At 37.2% G+C, this 27,278-nt stretch overlaps 1 long non-coding RNA gene across 1 annotated transcript in view; it reads right to left on the bottom strand.

The window, feature by feature from the left end:
* Nucleotides 1-351: 351 nt before the first annotated feature.
* LOC141415639 (uncharacterized) overlaps nucleotides 352-27,278 on the bottom strand; it is a 175,769-nt gene continuing 148,842 nt past the window's right edge. The window contains exons 2-3 of the long non-coding RNA XR_012440627.1: nucleotides 25,382-25,490; nucleotides 352-517 (exon numbers count right to left, since the gene is read on the bottom strand). This is a non-coding gene — a long non-coding RNA (uncharacterized lncRNA). The remainder of the gene's footprint in view (nucleotides 518-25,381; nucleotides 25,491-27,278) is intronic.

Genomic DNA, 27,278 nt, shown 5'->3' with positions numbered 1-27,278 from the left:
AAACCAAAACTTTAGGTTCACTACATGGTGACTTTAAATTAATTTCTATAAATACAGTAAAAGAAGTAAAGGATATAATATCTAAAGAAATAAAGGAAAACATAAGTGGCTTTTTTCACCAGAGAATAAAATAAGTAAATAGAGATTTAGAATATAAAATGTAATAACTGAAATAAAAAGTTCATTAAATTATTCAACAACATATTTAAGCTGACAGAAGAAAGAAACAGGCATAGGTCAACTGAGGAACGACAGAAAAAGGAATAAAGAAAAAATAACAGAGCCTCAAAGATCTATGGGACACCCTCAAGCATATATAGCAACACTCATGAGAGAAAGAAATTGGGGAGGCAGGTAGAAGGAAAGAGAGAAGCAGCAATGATACTTGAAGTAATATGAAAATTACTGATCTGCATTGAAAAAGTAGAGTGGCATTTAAGACAAAAACTCACCAGGTGCAATGGCTAATAATCTCTGCTACTTAGAGGCAAAGACTGGATCATGATTGAAGGCCAACCTGGACAAAAAGTTAATGAGAACCCCATTTCAACAAAAAAGCCAGATACGATGGGGTACCTAACGCCAGCCCCATTCCTACTTTCCATCACTCACCTCCACTAGAAAAACTGAAAAATCTAAGTATCAAACTTTGCAACATGGATTGGTAATATGATACAATTTTAGCAATGTTAGCTAAGTACAGGTTTGTCAAATAGCTTCTGAAAAAATATTAGCTTTTCTTTCAAAAGGATTGGATATGGTGGCTGAAACCAGAGGAACCATCTTAAACAATGAAGAAAGGGTTTTTAAATTTTCAAAGGAAGGCTGGGACATAGTTCAAGGTAGAGCTGTTCCCATGTATGTGTGGGATTCTGACTGAGGCACACCTCAGCATCCAGTGAGCCGTGGCTGGTCCCTCAAACAAGATCTGGTTTTCTCCCCTTGGGAGGAGGATATGAACTTTTTTGAGTGTTCTGTCTCAGTTTAATTGGTAGTGGCTAATCGTTATGCTTGCCCTTCCTGTACTTTTTGATTTCTCTTTCTTCTCATTAACTAATCCCTTTTTTATGTTATAGTTAACAAGTTTTTTATATTAAATTTTCACGTTCAAACTACTGTATGTTCTCTCTCTTGCTGGGACCAAGACTGATTTGCCATCTATTACCTTAAGACAATTTTTGTCCTCACAGTTCATGCATCATTTTGTACTATATGCTTATTTCCAGGCTGTCTTCCCCATATTGCTCTAGCAGCTTCACAATAAATGTTTGATATCTATAATTGAACAAAGAATAACTGACAAATAAAACACTGTCCAAACTTTATCTACATTATATGCCATTGAAAACTTTAATCCCCTAGATATCTAAGAAGGTCTTAACTTATTGTCTTGCTCAAATATAAGCATATATTTGTTCCCAAGTTTAAAAATAATTCATGCAAATGAATTTTTATATAAGATAAACATGATAGTAAAATTGTTGACTATAATGGTATAGGAACTTTCACATGTGTTTTTTCAATGGAGTCACTCTTACTAACATAACCAAACTAGAACATTAATTAGGTGAAAAAAAAAAAACAAAACTTATACAGTCTCTTGCTTCTCACTGAAGCAAACTTTTAACATTTAAATCTTTCACAGAAATCTTCTTTGTAGATAATGTCATAGTTATGGTATAGTAACTTTGTCTAAATGATTCCTAACTTCAGTTTGCTGGCAAAGAAAATTGTCAATAGAAAAAGAGGGAGAAAAGAAAATTTAATAAGAGCATCTGCAGGAAAATAATATTTAGTATACCTGTATTTGATTTTAGATTCTTATTCCAATTTTCTCCTTCCTATCATATTTGGACAGGTAGAAAATTCACCACAATTTTCTCAAGGGGAAAATAATGCAGAAAGCACAATGAAAAATTATTTCTGTCTCAACCAGAAAACAGTAAATTTAGAAGAAAGTATGATTATTCAGAACGAGTGTTCCTCATTTGTGTGTTTTACAATGTCCTTTAAAATAATTTGCAATGGTAAATAACTCTTTTCTCCGGCTTCTGTGTGACATTCTAACAATGTATAGAACCTGAGGAAGGTTTCAGAGGAATCCCTCATTTACAGCCCATTAGCTAGAAGTCTGGGAGACTAGGATTGGAATTGGCATGGGAAGTGGTAGTCATCTGGTAGAGCTTAGCCCTTAACCTGTGGGGTCTGAAGCTAACTTTGAGTAGTTAGTATCTGAATTGAATTGAATTGTTGGACACCTATTTTGTTAACTGGAAAGAATTAGTTGGTGTGAAAGAAAGTTCACACATCTGATGTCAGAAGTGTTATTAGTAGAAATAGTTCATAACCTCTTATCCCCGACATCTCTCTTAATCTGCCAAACATTATTGAGTTTCACATATTTTCAGATGATAAGTTTCTGTAGGGGACTATAGGTGTTCAATAACATTTCTTATATTTTTCTGAGTAACACATGGCAGGGTACCCAAGTGAATAAACATCTCCTAACTCTTTTCTGAAGTGTAGAGTGCTCAAGACAAAGCTAGGACGTCAAGTCCACAATTTTAGAGCTAATGATCTCTTGTTTAACACTCACAGGAAGAGTAAAGTATCAGAATAGAACTAATTTTCTAAAAATGATTGCAGAAAAGTAATCAAGCATAGTATTCTAGCAGGCAACAATAACATTTTTAAAGTAAATTGCAAATTGTTAAGATGGAGTTCCAAGTAAGAAAAGTCAACAGGCATTGGTAACATGCCGACACTGTATAAATGATACTGAGTCTGAGGATTTTGTGAATAAAGCCTGCTGATTTAGGTCAATGTTGAGAAATTGTGGGGAAAAAAAAGACAAAGATGATAATCCTTAAAATTTTTATTCTTCTAGTGTATGAACACTGATCATCCCAGTTGCCAAATTGTGAGGGAGAAAGAGATCAAAGATTAGCACTCAACTTTTCATCACATCTTTAGGAACCTAAGTAGCAGGCAATGTCTCCTTTTGCGTCTTTTTCATCATTGTAGAAACTGAATTATATACATAAAACTTCCCCAAATTAACACTTTCCCAAATTTAATAATTAAGAATTGGCCATTCCCAACAATATATTAGAAGCCTGTTTTTTTAACCTACCTTTCGGTTCTATTAAACTATGAGTCCAGTCCTACCAGAGGCTCTTTCTTGTTTTATCTTTTTTTAAGCCAAGATATAATACCTTTTGCCTAGAACATAGGAAATACTTACATTGAAGAAATGCTGAATGGTCAAATTGATGAAATTAAGACAAGCTTGATTATCAGGCCCAAACTGCTTTCACACAGTGAGTGTGCACACACTATGCACACATTTGTCATTCTGTCTTTGCGTAACTTCCTGAAGCACTGGGTTTTACAGGAGTGAGTGTTGATGCACACACTCTAGTTAACCACAGTGTTAATTTTTATAGGGCTCAAATAAGGAAACCATGGCCACTCTTGAAGTTGAAACAGTGGAAATGTTGATAGATTATGATTAAATTCTTATGAAATATTTATTCAAAATTACTGTCCCAAAAGCATAGTAGTCCCAATCAGTAATTCTATACCATGACCTTTAGCATGGCACACAAAAGTAGGTTCTGACACATGCTTCATTGTCTATTTCTGTGCCAACACATTTATGTTTTCCAAGAAAGGGAAATCATTTACAGAAATTGGAAATCTTTAATGAAAACAATAAAAGTACCCTGTTATTTCATCTATAAAATTCCATAAAGTCCTAGATGTTGAAGTGTATTTACAAAACATGCAACAGGCAGAAGTAAAATAAATGTTATGATAGTCAACCAGGCCATCAGGTGGTGCAGGTCAGAACCAGAAAAAATATTTCTGTGATGCTACATTGTATCAGGCCATGCTTGCTAGTGTCTTTATTAGGAAACCAAATTCTCTGCCTGAGTGAATATTCAGATTTTCCTTGGGCAGAACCATTATATATTACTTTTCTATTTCCTTCCAAGTTAGAAACAGCTTTGATAAAGGGAAGATGTATAAATAAGTGTAGGATTGGGAAAAAGACATAGGGGAAAGTAGAAGGAATAGGAACTAACATTTATTCAATAATGAACCACATGCTAATTGCTTTTAGAATATTATTTAATTCAATTTAATCCTCTCAATAACTTAGAGACAAGAGTAGCTGTAGTTCATTCAGAAGGATAACAAACAGTTCCAGACAGGTCATGGAAATTGCTAGATATCACAGTTATTTTGTTGCTGTGCCAGAATATAATTGCTAACTTCCAAACCCTAGTCCTGTTTCTGTTGCTAAGGAGCTGTATTAACTTTTGTATGTTTCAGTACCCAGATCTATGCTTTGATTTCCTCTTCTGCTATTTTTAGCTAATATCATTGATCTGCATGTCTTAAAAAGTTACTTTGATGGTAAAGTACAATGAAGCTCTAAATGCGTTTTTATAAAGGGTAGTATTATGCAAAATATGATACTCATAACTTATGGTTGATTTAATTACAATGGAACTTGGGCCACTGTACTAAAGCTCTTGACATCCCTGAACCCTCTCCTCCCTCATTTAGAACATCTAGAGCCACACAATCTAACTTTGCAACTACAATAAAGCTAAAATGATTTTTTACGTGCCTAACTCTCAATTATTTCAGAATTATGAAAGGGAGGGGCTTGGATTATTTTCCTTTCTTTTTTTTTTTTGAGATTTATTATTACTATTCTTGTTTCATTCTTCACTTTCAACCAGCAATTGGTAGATATAAGCCCTTTGGAAATGTCATAGTTTGAAGAATTGATGTAAAATTTTAATCTTATCAGTATATATTTTAAAGTGGTTCTATTTAGTCACTTATATATGGATCATACAAATCTGCTGTAGAAAACAGAAAAAAATGGGAGCCTATTTTAAGTAGTGTACATTTTTACTGTTTTTCAGGCACTAAACTTTAATATTTGATGGCAACAAAATATGCTTAATAATCTACAGAAGCAGAAGGAAGATTAAGTGTATAGTTATTAAAATACCCATTTATTGTTCTCTAATACAATATGTTTTCCCTATAAGTCTGAAGTTTAGTTCCTGATGAGTTATGAAGTTTAATAAGATGGTAAAATAAAGTAAATTATCAAAAAATGTAGGAAACATCTTGCATACATGACATTGACTAATGCTTGACTTGAAAAAATATACCCAGATTCATAAAATTCTTACTAACCACAAAATTAATGATTATCATTGCTTTACTCTGAATTCTGTATTCACGAAACTAACACAAGGTATTTAAATATTCATATGAATAAATATTTCCTGTTTGGGATATTTAATACAGATGTTTCATATCTGCTTCTGTTAATTTGAAATAAAAATATGTGCTAAATACTCATGAATTCCTAGACACCAATCAAGCACTTAAAGGTTCAGGTTAATATAATTAGGCTATGTTCACCCTTTATGGAAGATACATAAAGTGGGTGGCATGCATATTGTAAGTACTAAGTCTTAGAAAACTTGTTATTATATTTTTAAGCTTTCTGTGAAATTACAATTTCTGATAATGAGTGAGTTTGAAGGTCTAGTTTAGGTGATACTTAAATGTTATTCAGAGGATTATTGAGTTTTAATTCTCTAAGGAACTATAAAGACCATTTAGTCCACTGAAGTGTCAAAGTTTATCATTTGCATATCCCCTTTGTGATTGTTCTCCTATCATGTGTACCATTATGTGCATGATATTTTTGATGATTTGTTTTATTACAAGATTAATAAATAAGTATATACATACATATTTTGAAGCAACTTGATGAAAGACTTTAATAGATTATAAATTCATTTCAAGATGAATTTATGTTAAATAAATTATACTACATAATGTGTACAAAATAAAGTATATACACATATGCATATACATACTATAGGGCTTCCTATGGGTACCAAAATCTGTGGATGCTCAACTCTCATGTAAAGTGGCATAATATTTTCATATAACCTACATCTATCCTCCCTTATACTTTAAATCATTTCTACATAAACTATAATATTTAATACAATGTAAATAATATGTAAAGAGTTATTTTACCATATTTTCTGATATATTGACAATGAATAAAGGTCTGTATAAGTTCGGTACAGATGTTATTTTTTTCTAAATATTTTTAATCCATGGTTAGTTCAGTCTACAGAAGCAGCACGCATGGATATGGACAGATAGCTGGCTGTACACATAAAGTACAAACCCCATCTCTTTTATAGCAATAAGATGTAGTTACTGTAAGTAATATTTGAAAACCACTCCTGCACTTACTTCACTCTCTTCATAATAGACACATCAGAGAACAAACATGACCACCTATCTATGTCCCTGTAATATTTGCTCACAGAATATAGTTCTATACTTTGAGGTTATACATGAGACTAGGATTTTTTCATTGCAATAGCTTTCAAAAGACACTTAAGTGGAGTTTTAGGAAATGTCAGAGTATTTAAAGCAAATAAATTTCTTTATGTGCGAACTATGACAACATATACTCAAGAAGCATAGTAGAGTGTTCTCGAGCCACAATAATGCAAAGAACAAACTGAGTAATGACAGATTTGGTCACACATTGTCACAAGTTTTGGTAAGAGTGGCTAAATAGTTTGATACCATACTCAGTGAGAAAGTCTCCTAAAAAAATTATTGCAGCATTGCATAAAAAATAAATCTGTGATTTTTTGTAGAGTGCTACTAAAAAGACTAGCCAGGTTTGGTGATTACATGCCTGCATTCAAGAGGCTGAGGCAGGAAGATAGAGAGTTTGAGGCCGCTTAGACTAAATATTGAGACCCGTTTTCAAAGAAACAAGCAAACAAACAAACAAACAAACTCCAAACCAAGTCTATTCCCATAAACAGACAAAACAATACTACATCCCAGAGGCACACAGAACAATGACATTTGGCCCATACTGTTCATTCCAGATGGATAATCAGCACCTTCACACTATAAATATTTTTGTCCTAAACTTCCAACTAATATGGCTGCTAAAGGGCTGGTGAATAAGCTTGAAACAAGATGAGTGTCTGGAGAGAGAATCTATAGACTCTTATTTTTTGTACTACAACCTCACAGATCTCTCTCAGAGCACCCACCTAAATGTTCACTATCCTTCAAAACACTTCATCCTCTGAGTCCCTCAATTATATGTATAAATATACCCATTAATTTGAATATGGATAAAATAGTCTGGGATGGCTCCCCCTCTTGGTTCAAGGGTTCCTCCCACTAGCCCATAGGAGAGTGGAGCCAGGTGATGACATAATACCTCCCCACCTCCAAGTTCAAGGTGATATAAAAATGACATACCAAGAAATCCCAGCCCTTCATTTTCTTCCCTTTTCCCACCTGGCAGAACAGGTGACTCCCTTCCCTCAGTAAAGCTGTCCTACCTCACCCCATCCACATATTCTGCTGGGATTCTTCCATTTGGAGCACAAAGACCAAGACCTGAGAACAGTGATTGCTGATAACATTTGAGGCAATGGCAGCCGGGAGAAACCAAGGGGTCAGATCCCAATATGGTATCTCTGCAAATCCTTTTTATTTCAATCTATCCTTCCTCCTCCTCTGGTCCCACGCCTCTTCATTTGATACCTCAGAACCAAACACCACTTATGGCTTGGGTGGCTCATGTTGGGACATTCACCAGATGCCTAGGACTCATTTGGAGCCCTGGCTGCAGACAGATGATGCAATATTCCCGGGCAGGACTCGGAAGCACAGGGTTCATGTCCAAGTTCCCTGGTCCTGCCCTGGGGAATGGACCACGTTAAAAGCTAGCTGCCCCTTCCCCAACCCTATCTTCCCTAACCTTTAATCCCCCCCACCCATCCTTTCCTTTGCTGTGCTGTGGAGACCCCACTCAAAGGTCTTTAATGCCCCACATTGCTGAGGACAATTAGAAATGCCCCTACCATCTTCTCTCCCCTCTCCCCCATCTTGCTATTCTTCTCTTCTTTTCTTTCTCCCCCTAACCTGTGGTTTTAAAACAACAAATGGGAGGCGCATTTTGGTCAGACCATCTGATGACGGGCCTTTTTAAAACAACGACAAAAAAAAAGGAACAGAAAAAATTGGCTCTGGAGGGGCTGACACCTGCCCTGGGAAAGCATGGCTGCTCATAAAATAGGGGAGGGAGCCGTGCAACTAGGGAGGAAATGCACTGCTACCTGTGGTGAGGGAAGACTGCATGCCCCTTGCAAGTGCTCCCCCAGGGTAGGAGGGAAGGGGACATAAAACTACAGGATTTACACCTGTCAGGGAATGCAATAGTGGTAAAGGGAAAAGAGCCTTTCTGCCCTCTCCCAAGCACAGTGTCACAGCCACTGCTGGCGACTGGGGATGGGCATGCACACATGGCCTCCTGGACCACCCCTTGGGGTGGGCACACGCAGTGTGGGATGGGCACACACAGCATGCAGGCCACGCAGTTTCAGGGCCAGCCACTAGAAGGTTCCAAGTATGCAGTTTGTGAAGCACACTCATGGCTTCCCAGTTGGGCACTCAAAACAATCACTCCTGTGGTTCCCAATACACATGCAATTTCCTGGTTAGCCAGTTGAGACAACCATATGGGCAGCCCTGCGAGCATGATGACACCCACACACATGGGTTTGATGTGCACACGTGGTTTGGCACATGTGCACACATTTTTCTCAGACCACCCCTGAAGTCCCACTCCTGAGATCATGACCCCAAAGGGCCGAAGTTGGAAGGTGGAAGTTCCACCTTCAGAGGGTGGAGGTTCCAGTCCAGAGGAGTGGAGTGGGCTGCTGCTGGTGTGGGACCCCTGGGGTGATTGGCACCATTTGGTGGGGTCTCTGGGCCCACAGACATTGCGTGTGACCTTCCAGCCCCTCCCCTCAAGTCTACATGCACCTCAGTCTGCTTCTCAACATGATTTGGAAGATCACCTGGCCAGCCACGGGCCACTGACACACGTGGCTGTAAAGCACAGCAACTGTGACTGCAGGGACAACAGTGGCAGTGGAATATGTGCTGCAATCCATACAGCCTAGCTGTAGCATGCAAAAGGGGCTGTAGCACAGTGTGCAAGCATATGCATGCTTGGGGTGCTGCACATGCCAGCAGACTCTGTCCAGCAGCCTTCAGCCATAAGGCTCCCAATGCCTGAGCTGGCTTAGAGGGGAAGTGCAAAGGCATGACAGCTCTACAACAAGTGGAAAGGCCAGGGAAGCTTGGGGCACTGGAGACAGGGCAGGTAATGGCCCTGAACCTATTGGGACCACAGGTGCTTTCCCCACCCATGCCTTGTGCAGCCTCCCATGGCAATGGTGGCAACAGAAGAGGGTTACATGTCCCTAAAACTTGGAACTACAGTCCCTGTCTGGGAACAAAAAAAGGGGAAGAGGGATGACACCTCTAGTGACCAAGGTCCTGTGCCTAACCAAACTGCCTTCTTCCTGTCTGCAACCTTCCTTCTCTGTCTCCCTCCTCTAACCCACTCTTTACCTGCCTACCTGTCATGCCTGTCTGCCTGGCTACCCCATCCCAATTCTCACCCATGCTCAACTTACCCCCATAGCCTACAGGGAGTTGAGGAAACATACAGAGGTCAGCTTTCTTGTTCAAGAGGCAAACACCAGGGGTGTACCTAAAGTGGTTGGCACCCTTTCAGATGGGATTAATGAGATTAAATCCTAGGTTCTAGAGATGGTTCCTTAGTCTCCTTTCTTTAGGGAAACTTATAGGGACTGACAATAAAATTCTTTTACCTGCCTAATAAAAGTAGGGACATGGGTTCAAATTCTACCTTAGTGCACTTCTGTTATCTGGTGTACTTCTCTGATCTTTGTTTTCTCCTCCCTAGGATAATAATTGGGTTAGCACTACGGAATCCTCATTCATGAGTGGACAGACTGACCCTTTAGGGGAATGGTTGACTCAGAAGAAAGGGTACCCTGCTACTTGCTTGCTCCACAGATGTGTGATGAATACATATCAAAGGGACTTATATTGAGGCTTCCTAGGGACACAGGGAACACTCCAAGAATCCAGAAATTCTCATTTTTTTCTTTCCTAAAGGGCAAATTTCCCCTTTCCCATTTCCTTCTCTCTCTCCACAGGCCAACATGGGGCTAGCCAACTCAGTTCCAATGGATTCCTCACTTGGCTGTACCCTTAAATATTGGGAATGCTCTGACCCTGCTAACCTAAAAAAGGAACATTTGATTCACTACTCTAATGAGGTTTTGCCCCAATATCTATTGGGGACTAAAAGGTGGTGTGAAAATGGAAGTCAAAGATGGCCAGAGATACTGTACATGCAGGCCTTTATGGTCCTATATCAAAACCCAACTCTCTATAAGGGGCTTTCCAGACCCCAACAAAAATGTAAAGAAAGAGACATAGATATCCTTAATGATCCTCTGCTATGAGAAGCATCACATGTCTCATGAAGGGAACCCCCATTAGCTCTCTTTCGTAACCCTAATGCTGAGCCAACATTGCCTCCACCCCAAACTCCTGCCCCACCTTCTCCTCCCTCAGAGCACCCAATGCCAATGAGCCTGCCACACACTGGAAATGGGAAATCTTACTTAGAAACTCCTCAAACGGTGCTCCTATTACAAAAACTGTCAGGGCCTGAGGGATCAATTAGTGCTCATGTGCCCTTCACCATAAATGATATCCAACAGTGTAGGGAAAAGTTGGGGAGGTATAATGAAAACCCAGATAAATTTATAATTTACAATCAAGTTCCAGACCCTGGCAAGTAAGTTCCTCCTGACCAATTGTTGCATTCCTACAAAAAGGAAAAAAATTCTTGCTGCTGCCCACAGAGTGGCAGATGAGGTCGTTGATAAGGATCCCATAGGCCAACATCTGGGGGATGTCACTGTCTCAATGACTGAGTCTCACTGGGATTATAATACCCCAGGAGGAATGCAGAGAAGAGCCCACATGTTGGAGGCCATCCTTCATGGAATAAAAACAGCCACAAAGCCTGTGAATTATAACAAGGTCAAAGGAATTATTCAAAAGCAAGAGGAAAGCCCTATACCCTTTTATGATAGACTAGAAGAAGCCTTTAGAAAATATATTACTCTTGATCTTGACTCTACAGAAGGGGCTGCCCTCCTAAACCACCATTTTGTCAATCAATCAGCCTCAGACATTAGATGAAAGCTAAATCTGGGACCTCTAACAAAAACTCAGTTGGTAGATATTGCTCTTCAGGTCTTTAACAATTGTGACCTGGAAGAGGAAAGGAGGGAACAGACTAAAGAAAGAAGGCAAGCCAAACTTATGGCTGCAGCAATCGGGGTCACCCCAAATGCCCAAAAGACATTCTCAGCCAAAAAGGCCAGAAAGCTACCCTGCTTCAAATCTAAGAAGCTAGGGGAAATGGCAAGGAACTGTCTAGAGCCACCTCTGGGACTCTGTCATGAATGCTCCAAAACAGGAGGTTAACAAGACACTGGAGAATGGACTGCCCCACAACCAGAGAGGGGCCAGGCCAGCCAAGAGTCTGGGTGTATTGACTAAAGCCACACATGACTGAGCAGGCTCAGGGTATTCTCAACAGCCTGCACATAAGCTTGTCACCGCTTATAAGGAACCTTGGGTGACCTTGGAAGTCTTGGGTAAACAAATTCTATTCTTTATTGATATGGAAGCTTATTACTCTGTTCTCCCTGCTTTTGTAGGAAAGCCTTCCTCTCAGACCACAATTGTGGTAGGAGTTGATGGAAAAAAATGAACTAAAAACTTCACTAATCCCTTTCCTTGCTGTATTGAAACTCAGTTTTTTTATGCATAGATTTCTTATAGTCCCTAGTTACCCTGCCCCACTATTGGGCCAGGACATAATGAAAAAGTTGGGTATGTTCCTGGTAATGAGCCAATTGTCAGGACTCCTAATGTTTCAAAAAGGACCCAAGAGTGTCCATAAAATTCTGTTAGAAGTGAACCAAAAAGTAAGCCCTTCTACTTGGTATGATGGGATATCTTAAAGGGCAAAAACAGCTCTCCCTCTTAAAATACAGTTGAAAGAACCAAACCACTATCCCAGTTACAGGCAATATTCTCTTAAGCAAGAGGCTAAAGGGGGACCACAACCAATTATTTAAAAGTTTCTAAAACACAGACTGTTTAAACTTTGTCATTCTCCCTGTAACACTCCTATCTTACCTGTAGTAAACCAATGGGAGAATATACTATGCTACAAGAGCCAAGATTGGTAAAATAGGTTGTGGTTCCCATTCACCCTGTAGTGGCTGATCCATACACCATCCTGTCCTAAATATCTGAAGACAGCAAATAGTTTACAGTCTTAGATTTAAAGGATGCCTTCTTTACTATCCCCTTGCACCAAGACTCCCAATACCTTTTTGATTTTGAGTGGGAAGATTCCCTTTATAAGGGAAAGACAACAGTATAAGTGGTAGTAGTGCACTACGGATTTCAAGGTATTTCTCACTGTTTTTGCTAGGGCATTGGGAAAGGATTTGAGAGAACTTCAGATTAAAAAGAGGGTACTTTTTCAATATGTAGATAACCTCCTGATCTGTATTCCACACCAGGATATTTCCATTGCCAATACTGTTTTGGTTCTTAATTTCTTAATTGACAGGGGATATAAAATCTCAAAGAGCAAGCCCCCAAAATACAGGAAGTCCACTATCTAGGCTATATCCTTACCCCTAGGGCCCAGAAGCTGTCTGCTGAAAGAATAAAGGCTATCTGTACCCTAGGGGTACCATTGACTAAATACCAACTCAGTTCATTTTGGGGAATGGCAGGTATCTGCCAGAGCTGGATACCCAACTTTGGAGTCATAGCAAAGCCTCTATATGAGGCCACAAAGGGACACAATAATGAGCCTTTAGAATGCACTGGGGAAACTAACCATGCTTATAAAACACTAAAAAAAGCCCTCATTGAGGCCCTAGCTTTAGGGAGTCCAAATTTAGCAAAATCCTTTTTGCTGTACATGTCAGAGAAAAGGAGAATTTCTGTAGGAATCTTAACTCAAAAATTATGAATAGAAACACATCCAGTATCCTACCTCTCAAAGAAACTAGATGGAACAGCCTTAGGTTGGCCAGGATGTCTAAAGGCAATAGCTGCTACTGCCCTATTAGTGGAGGAAGTGATGAAGATAACCCTGGGCCAGCAGCTAGAAATTCTAATTCCCCACCAGGTTAGAGCCATCTTAGAAATAAAAAGTCACTTGTAGATGTCCAGGAAAAGGCTGACCAAATACCAAGCCATTCTTTTGGAATCCCAAGAAGTAACCATAAAGAATTGTAATGTGTTAAATCCTGCATCTTTGCTGCCCTCTGAACTACTAACTGAGCACACTTGTGAGCAGGTAATTATACAGACCTATGCCAGCAGGCCAGATCTAATAGATCAGGCCAAATAATTTACTGATGAAAGGAGTTTTGTACTAAATGGAGAAAGAAAGGCCAGGTATGCAGTGGTGAGTCATGAGGAAGTCATTGAGGCACAGCCCTTACCAGCTAGGACTTCTGCCCAAAATGTTGAACTAATAGCTTTAATCAGGGCTCTAACTCTAGGAAAGAGAAAAAGGGTCAATATCTATACTGACTCCAAATATGCCTTCCTGGTATTACATGCTCATGCTGCCATGTGGAAGGAAAGAGGACTCCTCTCCAAGAGGGAATCCCCAATAAACATGAAAGGGAAATTCTCCAATTATTATGGGCTATCCATCTACCAAGAAAAGTAGCAGTGATCCACTGCCATGTACATCAAAGAGACCTGACTCTGGTGACACAGGGAAACAACCAGGCAGACCAAAAGGCTAAACAAGCAGCTCTACAGCCTCTGGATGCCCTGAGAGCCTCCATCCTGGCTCTCATTCTCCCACAGGAGCCTGTATATCCTAAATATACTACTGATGAATAAAAATAGGCTACAGAGAGAGGAGGACATAAAGAGGGAGTTGGTAGCATGTGGATGGTAAATTAGTCTTGCCCCAAATAACTTAATGGAAAATAATAAAGTCTATAAACAGGTGTTTATAAAGAGGGTGTCTTTATGGATACCTTCATGGGGTGGACTGATGTCTTTCCTACTCAAATGGCAAAGACTCTCCTAAAAGAAATTATTCCTAGGTTTGGCCTACCTCGAACACTCAAAAGTGATAATGGACCAGCTTTTATCTCACAGATCACACAGTGAATTGCCCAGACCTTAGGAATTAAATACTGTTTACATTCAGCTTGGAGACCTCAGTCTTCCAGTAAGGAGGAAAAGGCCAATCAAATGATCAAGTGAATCTTAGCTAAACTTGCCAAGAGACCTCTGGAAAATGGATCCAGCTTTTACCTATAGCCTTACTAAGAATTAGAAATGCTCCAAGAGCCAAGATTCATATTAGCCCTTTTGAAATGCTAGATAGAAGGCCATTTCTCTCCAATGACTTAGGGACTGTCCTCAAGAGCATCAGTCTTTTAAATTGTATAATGGACCTAGGGGCATTTCAACAAGTAATCCAAAAGCTGGGAAACAAGGTTCTACCTGCCCCAATAAAAGGGGAAAAACTTCAATTGTAACTGGGAGAACAGGTGTTAATTAAATCCTGGAAAGGAGGAGCCCTGGCTGACCAGCTCCACCCCACATGGAAAAAACCTTATCCAGTGATCTTGGCCATATTCATGGCTGTCAAGTTACAGGGAATAGACAGTTGGATTCACCTTTCTAGTGTAAAGCATGCAACAGAGGAGTCTACCTTTGACCAAACACAGCCTGGGGATACTTACTCCTGTGAGCCAATACAAGATTTAAAGTTCATCTTCTGGAGGAACCAAAATACTTCAACTTAAAAAATAAGTATAAGCTCTAACATGGACTATTTGGCTATACTTGTATCTCTCTCTGCCCCATCTCCCAGGTGCCACCGTTCTTCTTACTGCAGAGTCTTGGGATACTTCTTTGGGCATTCTGTCTTATTCTCCTCTTAGAACTGACACCTGGCTTTGAGAAGTCATCAAATCATACCCACCCATTAACTATCCCAAGCCTCATGCCCCTCTCTCTAATTAAAACCACTGAGGTCATGTTGGCCATAACCTTACCCAAGTGGACAAATAATAATTGATTCACCTACATGCTTTCCTTAAAACCCAACTTCTGCCAAAAACCACAAAAAGCATTTCCTGTGTGCAAAACCAGTTTCTTTCAATGTATACCCCCAAAGTGGACTAACACATATGCTCTGGTATGCACAGCCCATGACAGAGATGTTTCCCTAAGTCATCAATCCTTTATTGCCTCAATTACAACAGTAGTTCAAATCAAGAGGGGCATTCAACTTACCTCCATTTTAACTGGGCCAAAAGGAGCTACCGAAACAAAAACAAATGAAGCCCAAGTTCTTCTCTCTTATGTTACCAAAGATCATTTAAAAACTTTACTAGTAACCAAAAAAAATTTATTAAAAGCCATAGTCATTTTTCAAAATCAAATAAACTCTCTAATCATTGTCACTTTTTAAAACAAAATTAAACTAGATCTTCTAACAGCCAAGAAACTTCCCAAATCTGAAAATAATCCTTTAATTTCTGGAAAATGGTTATTTGAGACTTGGGATCTGCCCTCCTGGGTAATGCACCTAACAGGGCCCTTTATGGTTCTCCTGCCAATGTTTATACTTGGGTCATGCCTATTTGACTTGCTAACTGGATTTATCTCTTCCAGAATTAAGGTCTTTAGTGGCCAAACCATGACACAACTTCTGGAGAAGGACAGGACATCCATTAACAATCTTGATTGGGCTGAATGAAAATTCAGACAACAAATATTCAAGTCCCTAGGAACAGCAATAGAAAAAGGGCAATATTCCTGATAGGTAGGGTCTACAGCCCCTTGTCAACTCAAAGCAGCTACTGAAGATGGACCCCATCCCTTAGCAACCCCCCAAAAAAAGTTTTTGGAATATTGTCCCTCAGAGGAAATTTGAAGCAGGCTAGGTTAGGGATAGTCTTGGACTGCTCCACCTCTTGGCTCAAAGGCTCCTACCCTTAGCCCACAGGTGAGAGAAGCCAGGTGATGACATAATGTCTCCCCATCTCCAAGCTCAAGGTGATATAAAAACGACATACCAAAAGACCCCAGTGCTTTTTCACCTTCCCTTTTCCCTCCTGGTGGAACAGGTGACTCTCTTCCCTCAATAAAGCTATTCAATCTCATCCCATCCATGTGCTGTGTGTGGATTTTTCCATTTGGAGTACAAATACCAAGATCTTCTGAAAACAATGATTGCTGATAACAGTACTGTATATTGGATAGCCAGGAGGTACAAAGCAATGAATGAAAGCCTTATCAACTGCATTGATTTCAGGTGGAAAAAAAATATGTTCAAAACAAAAATACTTTTGGGGTTATGAAAGAGAAACAGAAAACTATGTTTGCCTATTTTTTAAAAATTAAGCAAAATCAACAGTTGTATTGTGACAGAACAGTAACTTATTTCTAGAAATAGAAGCTGATTATTGGTAAAAAGGAAATGGATGTACCTTATAAATAAAGTCTGGATTGTACAGTCATTGTGCTAAGGTGAACTGCTACAGCTGCATGAGAACACATTTCTTTTTTTCCCTGTTATTCACAGATTGAAAAAAAAGTCTTATTAGACTTGAAATTTTAGTATTTTGGACCAAAATATAAACTACTTTGCAATTCTGATTCTGTACCTCTTTCTACAAATGTCTACCATACAGTTGGCTAACATTTTTTAAATCATATACTTTAAAAAATGATTAAAATGGCCATGGCTTTAATCACAGTTGATAAATCATTTTTAGCTTATTAACTGTTTTGGCTTCTTTCAATCACAATATTTTATTTGCTTACTGAAATTGCTATTTTCTATAGTATGCACAGATATTTCTACCTATACTTTATACTTTTGTAATTTTAAGTTGTAGAACACTTTTTCCTTCCACATATTTATCTTTGTCCTCTAGATGACCAAACATAAGCACTCAGATATTTATAGAAAAAAATTTGTTTCTTTTAAACAAGCTGATATTGCCAGAGATATAAAACATGGTATCATGAAAATTTATAGCCAACTTTTTCAAACTTCACTTATACATCTAAAACTAAAATACTTGTAGAATTAGAAATTTTGAGTTTCATAGCTGATACTTTAAACTACCATCTTCCTAATTTCTTCAACTGTGGAAAATAATGTGTTATGTAAAAAAAAAAAAAAACCACAAAGAAAAAATGATGGGGAAAAGGAAACAGGGGAGCAAACCGGATGCTTATTTTTATAAGTCTAGGAGAAAAGGAAATAAACTGCTAGGAGAGACACAATTATCTGTTTCTTATTCTCCAATTCCTATTGGTTCTGCTGTAAGAGAACAAATTAGAGAAAATAAGTGATTTTAAAGATTCATTTAATAAATGTTCATTGAGTGTTTCCTATGTTTCAGTTCATTCTCCCTTTACAAAATCAGTAAAAAGTGCCACAGGGAGGTTAAATAACTTGACCAGCCACAGAATATTAGCCAATGACAGAGCACAGACAAGTCCAAGTCTGCCAATGGGAAGTCTAAACTCTTAATCACCAATTAATCACAGCTCACCTGAGTTTCCATCCAATAAAGGGAGTGCTCACTTTCTCTGTACATGACTCAAATATATTATAGGAACTTAAAAATTCTGGATCCTGCATTTTTGGGTCATTTGTGGGAAGGCATCTACGTAAAGACCATTTCCATGAACATTGGCATAGGCACATACTTCAAAAAGCAATGTTCGCTTCATAAAATATGGTGTGGATGTCAGCAGTTATCTATACTTTACATGGTAGAACTGCCTCAGAGAGCTAATGCATACAAAGACTGATGATGCCCATAAAACTAAGAACTATGAGGAACTTTTGGTCATCCACAGACTGCCCTTGGTTGTCATTTTCTTATCTAAAAGATTGAAGCTGTCTTTCTGGACTGCAGCATAATAACTAGAAACTCACTATCCATACATAGACCACCCACATGAACAGGGACTGCTGGTTGAGGCCTGTGATTTCACTTGTTAGTTTTTTACGGGATTCCCAATTTTCACAATTGGAGGCTCCCAGGCTACTTGGGCATAGGACTTCTCCTCAGTAAAACTGCTCTGTGCAGAAGATCAACTCCATGTATCATTTTCTTTCTTAAGAACTTTTTCCTTTCTTGATAATTTATGTTGTTTTGAATCAAATTTCTAACTTGCAAATAAAACTGATTTATTCACTCTCTTTGTATTCCTTTGCTAATGTCCATGTATTAATATCATCCTTACAAGTTATATTTTTACTAAGTGTGTTATAGCGTTATTTTTTCTCTTTCTCTCTTTGTCATTCTCTCTCTCTCTTTTTGTAAATTTATAACCATTTGAGGTCTTTGAAATCCTTTATCAAATAGAACACTAAAACACAGACTTAATCGATGTTCTTCAAATTCTTGTAGGAAGAAAGTGGCAAAGGCAGAATTCTGATATAAGTGACTGGACTTGTGAGTCTACATTCTTCACCACCACATTTCACTTGTTTTTCAATGTTACTTATAGTTGAGTTGCCAACATAGTCATTCAGAGGATGTGATACTATAGTCTATCTAGATTTTTGTAAAGCATTTGATGAGCTGTGTTAGGAGATATCTTTTCATCTGTTATTGAGATGAAGAACTATGTACAGAATACTCATTTAATCAGGTAGATTTGTTCCTAGTCTCAGGATTAAAAGATCCATGCTAATCTGAAGGGAAATGTGTTGCTAGACCATATGGTTGTTCTCAATCTTAACAGATATGCATATTTATTAAGAACTTGTGTTTATGAATGCAAAACATAATCATCAGATTATCAGTGGAATGAAACAAAGTGACAGTAAGTGCTTTGAATGCCTGAACCAACCATATCCTGATAGAGTGTAGGAAGGGGATGAATATCAAAAAATGACATGACACAAACAAAACCAAGAAACTAGGATCTGAACTTTCCTTAGATTCTCATATTGTATCTGAATGAACTGCACACCTGTGAGAATGCTTTAACAATCTTGCATCAGAATCAGGTATGCATGAATCAACAGCTTGCTTTAGTCATCACTAAAGAGAATCCCAGCACAGGTGGCAGGGAGAAAATGAGACAGTGTATACACCAAAGGATAGCTCTGCTCTGTTCTGTTTTTGTAGAACCACAGTTTTAATGTTTATCCCTAAATGTACTTGAAGTAAACATTACAGACATATTGTTGGAGGAAAGCAAGCAGTTTGATGAAGGATCTTGTATAACTTGAGAATGCTTCAAGGAGGTACACATGTTTAACTTGAAAAAGAAATGGAAGCATATTTGAGCTTGTGTTTAAAAGACTTTGTTGAAAAAGAATAGACAGTTTTTCACTTCTTCTAAAAGTAAAACTAAGGAAAAAGACAGAAGGCATAAGAAGACAAGTTTTTGGTTAGAAAAGAAAGTGTTTTCAAATATCCAGACCTCCAAACTCAGAAAGTACTGAGTTCTAATACACAATATTGAGAGCTATCTTGCCACACAGTTGTAGTGAGGATTCAGGGATAAGCTAAAGTGATAGATGATATGATAATAACTTCAAAAAGTTAGCATTCTGTCCCTTGCCATCAGTTTGTTTGTTCTTAAAATTGAGGTCAGAAAAGGACATGCTAGAAAGAAAGGATAAATGCTAATAAGTCTGCAGCATATGGATACAGTGAACAAGATAAACCTGCCAGCCCACTTGGTTTCCTTGTACATTATCAAAGCCTTTAGATTCTACTCATTCAACTTCTGTTCTCTGCTTTTTATACATTAAATTCTCAGTTTAAATTTTTAAAAATATGGAAAAAATGTAACTGTGGATCTCTTTAACTTTTATGAAAACAATAAGGACTCTAGTAATCATCTGTACATTGTCTCATTTCTTGAAAAGCTTTTTCCTGATGCTACAGAAAATGCTTTAAAATCTTAGTTGTAGTGTGCAGAGATTACTTCAGTGGCTTTTAGGGAGCTCTTTAAAATGACTCCAAAGGCAGCATTTTTGATGCAACATCTGCCTGGTTTCTCTAACAGAGTCCAAAACTGCTTACCGCAGCATAGATCTGTGCTGGTTTGGTTCTGTTCATTAGCAGAATCTTACTTCACTGTCTGAAAAGTGGTAGAAGGGTGGAGAAAACAAAGGACTGTGCATCAGTTAAGTTCCTACCATGTGCTAACCACTGAATTCCTCTTTTGTATTTGCTACTGCCTTTAATCCTCACATCAAACTTAAAAAGCATGTATGACCATCTTAATTTTCCTGATAAGGAAACTAAAGGTCCCCTCAGGGAAGGAACTTACTCCAAAGTAGTGTCCTGGTTCATTTAGGGATGAAGTCCATAAGTACACACTCTGTGTTCATTGACTGCTGAGGGAGGAGGAGACTCAAACAACCACAGAATAAGTAAGCCTTCAAAAATCTAATTCTTAATTGCTGCCAATCTACTCCCTGTGAAGATCTGCCATTTTTTAGTACAAAAATACAAACAACCCCTAAATAATTAGTATCAGACCACAGGGACTCTAGGAAAATGGAATCACAGGAGAAAGTAAGCCTCCAGGCTTCTTTCTATGCTCCATTTTAAGAATTACAACAATACACATTATCAAAGCTTCTGAAATAATTACACAGATTTTTTTATTGCACTTTTTCTATAATTTGAGTTTCTTATCATTTCTCAGAAGAACAAATCTAGTGGTCACTGCAAATACAGTGTTTTCAAACAATGACCAATGAAATTTTGATATAGACTCTCATTTATGATATGATCTATTTTTTTGTACACAGGGATAGAATGAAATTAGATTCTGACTGAATTTAATGCTTAACATATATGTTATCCTGAAAAACTTAAAAGAAATATCACATTGCTTTAATGATGGTGCTTTATAAGAAAAATCAAGTAAAGAATTTTGAAGTGGCATCTTTCAAAAGCTCTCACTTTGTGGCTCAAGTTACTCCTCTCTTACTTTGGAATAGATAATCAGAAATACCAATTTAAATGAAATAATTACTGCAACTAATTTTGTTGCATAAAATCCCATTTGAACTGATTTGATTTCTTTCTGATGAACCTCATATTTATTTGCTGCACCAAGTTCTTTTTGAACAAGCCATGGGTTTCAAAGACATAGGCAAACACCAGAAATTTTCAATATTCTTTATACACTATATTGTAATATTCTTATTGTATATATGTACAATAATTGCTGCCCATAATTATAGAACACCTGAGTAAGGGAGAGAGTGACAGACAATACACACTGTGGCCACTGCTCTTGCTAGACAATTAGCTGAGAGCCACTCCTCTTGGGGGCTGCACCAATTTCTCTGCAGGTTTATATCAGGCTTGACTTTCTGACCTTGTGTCTTCTGGCACAGTGACATTGGGAAATTATTCAAGAGAGAAAACAAAAGAAACTTCCAAGCATAAGTAGTATAAACTCCATTTTTCCTTTCCACTTTGTGAATTAGAAAATTCTATGCTTTCTTTACTTTATAAAAGTACTTTGGGGGAGTTTTACATTAGATAATAGTTCTTAAAATATTTCCTTCACATAGAAAGGCTTAGTGGATATTTATTAAACACATGAGAAAGTCAGTGAATAAATAATAGTTCATTTTGTACCATGAATTCATTTTAGCCTTTAAACTATCAAAGTCCTGTTTCCTGTGCTGTCAAAGACAAAATTACAATTTAATTTAAAGATCTTAATTGGCTCTAATTTTGATTCTACAATTGGTCAATACTTCATTCCATAAAATTGAGTGAGTGTTTCAAAGAGCCAAGCAGAGGAAGTTCATTACATAGACAGAAAAGGGCTTTAAAAAGTTGAAATGTAAGTGGGAGCATTAGGGGAGTTTAGTGGAGGAAGACCATGTATACATTTGAAGGAGTCAGAAAATGTTTCAGAAGATAACATTAAAGACAGTCTTTAAAAAGGGGTGGAGTTTTGACAAAGAGCAGTGGAAAGGAGGTTCTGACTTTTTTCTATACCAGCTTGAAAGGTGCTTGATCCACTCTGAACTGATCCTGTGATTTGTGATTCCTTTATAGGATTAAAAATGATAACAGTGATCTAAGTGCCTTTTGTGATCTTTCTATTTCACAAAGCCATTTGATGAATTCCTACTGTTGAATTCTCATATTCATCCACATGACAGGCAGAGTGAACACCATTATCTCAATTTTTCAAATAATGAAACTGAACTCACAGATTCCCAAAGATGTAGAGATAATCAGTAATGTAACAGAGAAAAATCACCTCTTACTTTGGAAAAATCAATGCTTTTAATATTTTTGGATGCCTAGGTAATATTATTTATGGAGAACTGACACTCTGAGAGCAAAGATCAGGTCTTCATAGGACTACTGTCATCTATATTGTGTGCTTTAAATAGTACTGTTTAGCCAATAATTATTTAATTACCATCAAAGAAGCTCTTATCATGGTGTGAGTGTAACAGCACATGCTTATTATTAGGAACTAATCATCCAGAAGGAAGTGAACCCTACCCTAACCTTGTACTATCTACATGATTTAGCTGAATTTCTACCCTGCCCTAATCGTGATTATCTTTGAGGATGAGATGCCTGAAGCCCTGAAGTTCCTCATTGGGTAGGTGAGCCGAAATTGGTTGAATCTAAAATTGTTGCCAGAGTGCCACCAGACAACCTCTAATTATAATCCTATCTGCATACTAAATGATAGCCCCCACACACCAGTGCCATGACAGTTGAGCATTACCACAAGGATGACTGGAATGAACCATAAAAGGAGTGAAAAGAGGTGGGGACCAAATTTCCAGAAAACTTCTGCCTGTTCCAGAAAAAACATGAATATTCCTCTTAATTATTAGTCTACCTTTCCCTGTCACTTCTTTTACCCTGTATCTACAATCTCACAACCTGCTGAAAAGTTGATTTCCAAGTTTATTTCCCGCTTCTACTCTTTGCCAGACTCCTTCTCTGTTCAATTGGTGCTCAATCTTGTTTGTTCCACAAGTGAAAAAAGGAAAAAGAACTCAGTGTGGAGTCCAAAGTTGCTAACAGAAGGAGAAAAGAAAGGGAAAACACTGGAATCTCTAATGAAAATTGGCCAGATAGATAACTTAGTGTGTATCACAGTCACATTTTTAAAAAGACTTCAAGTTCCACAGTTAAATTTCAAACAACTGAAAAGACATCACTGGCAAAGTGATGATGCAAAATACTGGATGTTGAGGCAAGGAAGCATTATTTCAAAAGAGCTCTGAAGAGTTTTCCCCAGTAGAAAGCCTGTTATCTACCGGGCTGCAGTCTCTACATCCCCAGAAAAGAACAGAAGCATGGTAAAGAAATAAGAGGAACCCTAGGAGAAGAGTTTATGTGTCAGGACAATTTCCACCACTTGCTTTGACTTTAAACCGCTACTGCAAATGTTAATTTTCTTTCCACCTTGAAGAGTAGTTCAGGGGGAAAGGAATTAAAACTTCTTCTTTTAGCATTGGCCTATACAACTAGACTTATCTGTACTGAACAAAGAATTAGAGAATATTTATTTATGCAAATATATTGGAGAGTAAAAGAGAGCTTTTGGAAATTGAGTGTGTGTGTGTATGTGTACTGCATTTGAAATAGCACAGCCAGATGTGTTCCTGCCCAATGCCCTCGATATTCCTGACACCAGAGAGGATTCTAAGCAAGTTCAAATATCTACTGAAGCATTCTCAACCCCCACATTCCAATTGTGAAGCCCCCATCTGTCTTTTCTTATAGAAATTCTATTTTGACTTCCTGAAGCCATTTTAATCCTTTGTTTCTTTTCTGTCTGGAAAATAACAGACAATGTGACCCTGGCTTTCATCTTGTTTTTCAACTGCTGATGTGATTTCGCTGAATACACAGAAACCAGTGGTGACTATAGCAATTCAAATGGGAAGGGTGGAATGATATCCAGACAAAGCTCAGATGTGAGTTTGTTGATATTTGTAGCAGGAGGTTAATTAACATTAGCAGAAGTATCAGCAGTTGCTTGGACTTACTCAAGGTACTGGCTGCTCTCAGCAGTATAGTGCAGAGCAAAACAAGTCAAAATAGTTTTTGTTCCTGTTATAGAAAAACCATTTACAAAAACAAACATAAAGTAATTGGATTCTTTTTTGTTTGCTCTCTGTTTCTCCTTTCCAGCTAAGTGCTTGATATAGCTGCTTCTTTTGCTCCTTCCAACCTCTACATGGTACGAGCAGTAGTTAAATTACAATTTCTTCTTTTCCTTTTTTATCCCCTTTCCCCAACCCCCCTCTCTTATCCTTTGCTTGTTTTCCCTTTAGGCAAAATCTTTACCTTTAGACTATTCCATTTGCAATTAACAAGGAATGTTTTTATGAATGGTTCATAAGTTTGGGATTTTAATAGCTCTAAGTCTCACATCTACCCCTTTAATCATTCTTTAACATTTAACTCTCTTGAAGCAGCTGCCTACCTCTAATCTGTGTGCTGATGGAAACAACTGTTATATACAATGTTTCACCCTTAAACAAGGCCCAGAAAAGGGGCCTTGTTTTATTTTTTGGTTTAACTTTCTTTGTGGTTTTCCCTACAAAGACAAGAAAGTAGAATAAAGAGAAAATGGATTCTTTTTTAAAAAATTGTATTTCCTTTTATCTATTTTCCAGAGAGCTTAGAGGCACTTGACAAACTAATCTAGTCTTAAAATACACATCTAGTGTTTAGTAGCTGTAGGACTATTTAATAAACAAGAATTCGCTTATTTTTTACACCATTTAATGTCTTATCAAAAGTTTACTGTAAAATAGTAGTAAACTACCATAATGTGAGTTAAAATATTCCCTGCTGTGTAAAACTATGTGATTAGATTTTTAGTGATTACTTTCATTAATTTCTTTATTCTTTCTTTTTACAGGGTAAAATGGAAATGAGTCTAAAGAAAATTAAGAAACTATGCTTTTCCAAAAAAAAAAAAAAAAAATTCTTACCAAAAATCAAAGAAAGTTCTTTGAGAAAATTTTACCCCAACAAGATGATAAGGGATTTGGACTTGGGTTTTGCAGAACGAGAAAGGAATTAAATACTAACTTCATTTTCACTTTTTAAACCAGAGCATCCAGACATATTTTAAGACATCAGCTGTAGCTTGTAAGGCAAAAGACTGATGTAAGATTCACAGATATATGAATATTTGTAAGAATCCCACCTTATTCATTAGCTAGACAGTTGGAAATCTCTCAAAAAATAATTTATCTAACTCTGTTATACTGAAGATGAACTCAAAAGCATCATGAAATTATGGCTAGACTAACCTTTATTTATCGTTCTTTCCTTAAATCAGTGATGCCATTATGAGCTTTCTCTTGGAAATCAGGGCAAAGAAAGCTTTGGTCCTGATGTGCTTTATCTTCTACCTTCTCTCTGTAAAACAAATTATAGGAAATATGGCTTATAATATATGAGTCAAAGAATTGGAAATATGTTAAAAGCAAAGAAATGTTAGGATTTAAATTAACTATTCAAAATTATGTGTGCTCAAATTTTATTTCACATTTCAAAATAATGTCCATGTCTTGAATTCCCATGATTAATGAAGGAAGAAGTTTTGATATACAAATCAGACTTCTATCTCAATTAAGTCTTATAACATTTTGCATGTGCATTATAACAGAATTTATGACAATTTTGCAAAAGAGGAAAAATAAACTATTATAAAATAAATTTTTCAAGGTCACTGGATTTGAACTCAAGAATGTCTAGATTAAGAATTAGTAATTCTTTGCTATTATATTACATGGTCTCCAATGATCAGTTGCCTCAAATCCTTGCTGGTATCCAAGACCAGCAGGTGTGTGATTCACAGATAAGGGCTAGCAGAAAAGAGCAGGGCCTCACAACAAACAAGCAAATGAAGCAAGAAGGCAATTGAAATTCTCCTACAGCTCTACCCTTTGAAAGTATTCATTATGTAGGAAGCCTCAGATTCTTTTAAAAAACAAGTATGTTCTTCAAATTCCCTCAAATGCCTAACAAGTTGCTGGTTTCTCATTCTTGTAGTATATTCTTTCTCACCATAATGCCATCCTCCAAATATTTAGCACATGGTAAATGAAGGAAAAATCCATACGAAAAAAATGTGACAAGAATACCCAGAAAGTAATTAAGAACAGATGGATGTTTTGTAAGCACAAAACAGTTCTAAAATAAAGAGGTTTTTATTCTTACAAACATTGCAAGAGGTTTGTAGGAATCAGTTAACATGCTATTCAAATACAGAAACACATTATAAAAGTCACATACCAGTCTAGCTTCATTTCTGAGTCACAAGCCACAGTATTACAAAGTAAGTTATTTTTGCAGAATGACCAAATCAAATTACTTCTTTTTAATATTCATCTCGCAATACTTTTTAGAGATATAATTTACCCTTCAGAGAACTTCCCCAAGCATAGAAAATAATAGGGTGTTTAGTGTGTAAGGAAGTAGGAAATAAATAAGCAAATGCAACACCTGAGCAACAAAATTAGAAAGGACATGTGACCCAGATTTAACTTTTTAAAACAGTACTTACCTTAATAAGTAACATCATCATATTTTCTCTAACTTCCTTCAATGAGAAGGATATTGCACCACATCAACTCCTCTTTGTGGGTAGAAACAGAAGTAGAACAAGAGCAAGAAGAAAACTCTCTCTTTAACAAAAACCAGTAGTGGAAAAAGGTGGTCCTAAATTCAATTTTGCTCTAAGATGTGGAACAAAAAAATATTTATAGCTAGTTCCTCAGGATAGCTACATATAATATCTCGTAATATCTAATTATTATATCTAATTATTGAACAGTTACCTAGTGTTAGGTACTCTCTATATATGTTAAGAGCTCTATATATGATACTTCACTTAAATTTGAGAATTATTATATGAGAAATAAAGTATTCTTATACCTATAAGACACATGTGAAAACTGAGGCACATAGATGCTAAAGAGTTTGCTCAAGATTAAAACAAGAAATAGTGAACTAGAAAATGAGTCTACTCAGTCAAAATACAATATTTTTCATAAAATTCTATTGAACAGAGATGATTATGACAAAAGATAACATTTTTCTTTGTGAACTTGATATATGTGGTATTTGATGTTTTTAGTAAACAGGCAGAGTTTTCATTTGCTAAATTCCTTTTACTTTTTTTTTAAATTAAGAACAGAAAAC

This window comes from Castor canadensis, chromosome 13, assembly GCF_047511655.1.
Source record: "Castor canadensis chromosome 13, mCasCan1.hap1v2, whole genome shotgun sequence".
NCBI classification, from domain to species: Eukaryota; Metazoa; Chordata; class Mammalia; order Rodentia; family Castoridae; genus Castor; species Castor canadensis.
This window is presented reverse-complemented; position numbering and strand designations above follow the sequence as displayed.